Consider the following 5,000-nt stretch of genomic DNA (forward strand, 5'->3'; position numbering starts at 1 on the left):
CCCTGGTTCAAATCCGGGTGCCCCCTTCAAGTGCCAGCTTTACTAATGCCATCCAACGATATGGTTACCTTTCCAAGAAAGCTCTCCTTCAACTTGTTACCCTTGAGTATTTTTCTCATGCAGAACTTGTCATCCACTCTCTCACTGGCAATCTTCATTGGTAGGGATTTCAACAAGCATACTTACTTTTGAGAAATTGGTTTCCTCAGAACATTACTTTTTAAGAACCAGTGAGCCCAATCATAAGCCAAGGGGGCATAGCTTCAAATCTGGGTGCCCCCTTCAAGTGCCAGCTTTACTAATGCCATCCAACGATATGGTTACCTTTCCAAGAAAGCTCACCTTCAACTTGTTACCCTTGAGCCTATTTCTCATGCAGAGTCATCCACACTCTCACTGGCAATCTTTATTGGTAGGGATTTCAACAAGCATCCTTACTTTTGAGAAATTGGTTTCCTCAGAACATTACTTTTTAAGAACCAGTGAGCCCAATCATAAGCCAAGGGGGCATAGCTTCAAATCTGGGTGCCCCCTTCAAGTGCCAGCTTTACTCATGCTATTCAACGATATGGTTACCTTTCCAAGAAAGCTCTCCTTCAACTTGTTACCCTTGAGCCTATTTCTCATGCAGAGTCATCCACTCTCTCACTGGCAATCTTTATTGGTAGGGATTTCAACAAGCATCCTTACTTTTGAGAAATTGGTTTCCTCAGAACATTACTTTTTAAGAACCAGTGAGCCCAATCATAAGCCAAGGGGGTATAGCTCAGTGGAAGAGCATTCGACTGCAGATCGATAGGTCTCTGGTTCAAATCCGGGTGCCCCCTTCAAGTGCCAGCTTTACTAATGCCATCCAACGATATGGTTACCTTTCCAAGAAAGCTCTCCTTCAACTTGTTACCCTTGAGCCTATTTCTCATGCAGAGTCATCCACTCTCTCACTGACAATCTTTATTGGTAGGGATTTCAACAAGCATCCTTACTTTTGAGAAATTGGTTTCCTCAGAACATTACTTTTTAAGAACCAGTGAGCCCAATCATAAGCCAAGGGGGTATAGCTCAGTGGAAGAGCATTCGACTGCAGATCGAGAGGTCCCTGGTTCAAATCCGGGTGCCCCCTTCAAGTGCCAGCTTTACTAATGCCATCCAACGATATGGTTACCTTTCCAAGAAAGCTCTCCTTCAACTTGTTACCCTTGAGCCTATTTCTCATGCAGAGTCATCCACTCTCTCACTGGCAATCTTTATTGGTAGGGATTTCAACAAGCATCCTTACTTTTGAGAAATTGGTTTCCTCAGAACATTACTTTTTAAGAACCAGTGAGCCCAATCATAAGCCAAGGGGCATAGCTTCAAATCTGGGTGCCCCCTTCAAGTGCCAGCTTTACTCATGCTATTCAACGATATGGTTACCTTTCCAAGAAAGCTCTTCTTCAACTTGTTACCCTTGAGCCTATTTCTCATGCAGAGTCATCCACTCTCTCACTGGCAATCTTTATTGGTAGGGATTTCAACAAGCATCCTTACTTTTGAGAAATTGGTTTCCTCAGAACATTACTTTTTAAGAACCAGTGAGCCCAATCATAAGCCAAGGGGGTATAGCTCAGTGGAAGAGCATTCGACTGCAGGTCGAGAGGTCCCTGCTTCAAATCCGGGTGCTCCCTTCAAGTGCCAGCTTTACTAATGCCATCCAACGATATGGTTACCTTTCCAAGAAAGCTCTCCTTCAACTTGTTACCCTTGAGCATTTTTCTCATGCAGAACTTGTCATCCACTCTCTCACTGGCAATCTTCATTGGTAGGGATTTCAACAAGCATCCTTACTTTTGAGAAATTCTTTTCCTCAGAACATTACTTTTTAAGAACCAGTGAGCCCAATCATAAGCCAAGGGGGTATAGCTCAGTGGAAGAGCATTCGACTGCAGATCGAGAGGTCCCTGGTTCAAATCCGGGTGCCCCCTTCAAGTGCCAGCTTTACTAATGCCATCCAACGATATGGTTACCTTTCCAAGAAAGCTCTCCTTCAACTTGTTACCCTTGAGCCTATTTCTCATGCAGAGTCATCCACTCTCTCACTGGCAATCTTTATTGGTAGGGATTTCAACAAGCATCCTTACTTTTGAGAAATTGGTTTCCTCAGAACATTACTTTTTAAGAACCAGTGAGCCCAATCATAAGCCAAGGGGGTATAGCTCAGTGGAAGAGCATTCGACTGCAGATCGAGAGGTCCCTGGTTCAAATCCGGGTGCCCCCTTCAAGTGCCAGCTTTACTAATGCCATCCAACGATATGGTTACCTTTCCAAGAAAGCTCTCCTTCAACTTGTTACCCTTGAGCATTTTTCTCATGCAGAACTTGTCATCCACTCTCTCACTGGCAATCTTCATTGGTAGGGATTTCAACAAGCATCCTTACTTTTGAGAAATTGGTTTCCTCAGAACATTACTTTTTAAGAACCAGTGAGCCCAATCATAAGCCAAGGGGGTATAGCTTCAAATCTGGGTGCCCCCTTCAAGTGCCAGCTTTACTCATGCTATTCAACGTTATGGTTACCTTTCCAAGAAAGCTCTCCTTCAACTTGTTACCCTTGAGCATTTTTCTCATGCAGAACTTGTCATCCACACTCTCACTGGCAATCTTCATTGGTAGGGATTTCAACAAGCATCCTTACTTTTGAGAAATTGGTTTCCTCAGAACATTACTTTTTAAGAAACAGTGAGCCCAATCATAAGCCAAGGGGGCATAGCTTCAAATCTGGGTGCCCCCTTCAAGTGCCAGCTTTACTCATGCTATTCAACGATATGGTTACCTTTCCAAGAAAGCTCTTCTTCAACTTGTTACCCTTGAGCCTTTTTCTCATGCAGAGTCATCCACTCTCTCACTGGCAATCTTTATTGGTAGGGATTTCAACAAGCATCCTTACTTTTGAGAAATTGGTTTCCTCAGAACATTACTTTTTAAGAACCAGTGAGGCCATTCATAAGCCAAGGGGGTATAGCTCAGTGGAAGAGCATTCGACTGCAGATCGAGAGGTCCCTGGTTCAAATCTGGGTGCCCCCTTCAAGTGCCAGCTTTACTAATGCCATCTAACGATATGGTTACCTTTCCAAGAAAGCTCTCCTTCAACTTGTTACCCTTGAGCCTATTTCTCATGCAGAGTCATCCACTCTCTCACTGGCAATCTTTATTGGTAGGGATTTCAACAAGCATCCTTACTTTTGAGAAATTGGTTTCCTCAGAACATTACTTTTTAAGAACCAGTGAGCCCAATCATAAGCCAAGGGGCATAGCTTCAAATCTGGGTGCCCCCTTCAAGTGCCAGCTTTACTCATGCTATTCAACGATATGGTTACCTTTCCAAGAAAGCTCTTCTTCAACTTGTTACCCTTGAGCCTATTTCTCATGCAGAGTCATCCACTCTCTCACTGGCAATCTTTATTGGTAGGGATTTCAACAAGCATCCTTACTTTTGAGAAATTGGTTTCCTCAGAACATTACTTTTTAAGAACCAGTGAGCCCAATCATAAGCCAAGGGGGTATAGCTCAGTGGAAGAGCATTCGACTGCAGATCGAGAGGTCCCTGCTTCAAATCCAGGTGCTCCCTTCAAGTGCCAGCTTTACTAATGCCATCCAACGATATGGTTACCTTTCCAAGAAAGCTCTCCTTCAACTTGTTACCCTTGAGCATTTTTCTCATGCAGAACTTGTCATCCACTCTCTCACTGGCAATCTTCATTGGTAGGGATTTCAACAAGCATCCTTACTTTTGAGAAATTCTTTTCCTCAGAACATTACTTTTTAGGAACCAGTGAGCCCAATCATAAGCCAAGGGGGTATAGCTCAGTGGAAGAGCATTCGACTGCAGATCGAGAGGTCCTTGGTTCAAATCCGGGTGCCCCCTTCAAGTGCCAGCTTTACTAATGCCATCCAACGATATGGTTACCTTTCCAAGAAAGCTCTCCTTCAACTTGTTACCCTTGAGCCTATTTCTCATGCAGAGTCATCCACTCTCTCACTGACAATCTTTATTGGTAGGGATTTCAACAAGCATCCTTACTTTTGAGAAATTGGTTTCCTCAGAACATTACTTTTTAAGAACCAGTGAGCCCAATCATAAGCCAAGGGGGTATAGCTCAGTGGAAGAGCATTCGACTGCAGATCGAGAGGTCTCTGGTTCAAATCCGGGTGCCCCCTTCAAGTGCCAGCTTTACTAATGCCATCCAACGATATGGTTACCTTTCCAAGAAAGCTCTCTTTCAACTTGTTACCCTTGAGCCTATTTCTCATGCAGAGTCATCCACTCTCTCACTGGAAATCTTTATTGGTAGGGATTTCAACAAGCATCCTTACTTTTGAGAAATTGGTTTCCTCAGAACATTACTTTTTAAGAACCAGTGAGCCCAATCATAAGCCAAGGGGGCATAGCTTCAAATCTGGGTGCCCCCTTCAAGTGCCAGCTTTACTAATGCTATCCAACGATATGGTTACCTTTCCAAGAAAGCTCTCCTTCAACTTGTTACCCTTGAGTATTTTTCTCATGCAGAACTTGTCATCCACTCTCTCACTGGCAATCTTCATTGGTAGGGATTTCAACAAGCATCCTTACTTTTGAGAAATTGGTTTCCTCAGAACATTACTTTTTAAGAACCAGTGAGCCCAATCATAAGCCAAGGGGGTATAGCTCAGTGGAAGAGCATTCGACTGCAGATCGATAGGTCCCTGGTTCAAATCCGGGTGCCCCCTTCAAGTGCCAGCTTTACTAATGCCATCCAACGATATGGTTACCTTTCCAAGAAAGCTCTCCTTCAACTTGTTACCCTTGAGCCTATTTCTCATGCAGAGTCATCCACTCTCTCACTGACAATCTTTATTGGTAGGGATTTCAACAAGCATCCTTACTTTTGAGAAATTGGTTTCCTCAGAACATTACTTTTTAAGAACCAGTGAGCCCAATCATAAGCCAAGGGGGTATAGCTCAGTGGAAGAGCATTCGACTGCAGA

The 5,000-nt window shown here is 43.7% G+C and overlaps 4 non-coding genes across 4 annotated transcripts in view; all 4 read left to right on the forward strand.

Annotated features, from left to right (window-relative positions):
- TRNAC-GCA (transfer RNA cysteine (anticodon GCA)) overlaps window positions 1-26 on the forward strand; it is a 72-nt gene extending 46 nt beyond the window's left edge. Inside the window, exon 1 of the tRNA in view lies at window positions 1-26. This exon is cut by the window's left edge and continues 46 nt beyond it. This is a non-coding gene — a tRNA (tRNA-Cys).
- Window positions 27-1,048: 1,022 nt separating this feature from the next.
- Window positions 1,049-1,120, forward strand: TRNAC-GCA (transfer RNA cysteine (anticodon GCA)). Its single transcript has one exon. It is a non-coding gene; the product is annotated as a tRNA-Cys (tRNA).
- Window positions 1,121-1,889: 769 nt separating this feature from the next.
- TRNAC-GCA (transfer RNA cysteine (anticodon GCA)) lies at window positions 1,890-1,961 on the forward strand. The gene has a single exon. It is a non-coding gene; the product is annotated as a tRNA-Cys (tRNA).
- A 221-nt stretch (window positions 1,962-2,182) lies between these two features.
- Window positions 2,183-2,254, forward strand: TRNAC-GCA (transfer RNA cysteine (anticodon GCA)). Its single transcript has one exon. It is a non-coding gene; the product is annotated as a tRNA-Cys (tRNA).
- Window positions 2,255-5,000: the final 2,746 nt, after the last annotated feature.

Source organism: Eleutherodactylus coqui, chromosome 13 (assembly GCF_035609145.1).
Source record: "Eleutherodactylus coqui strain aEleCoq1 chromosome 13, aEleCoq1.hap1, whole genome shotgun sequence".
In the NCBI taxonomy this organism is placed as follows: domain Eukaryota; kingdom Metazoa; phylum Chordata; class Amphibia; order Anura; family Eleutherodactylidae; genus Eleutherodactylus; species Eleutherodactylus coqui.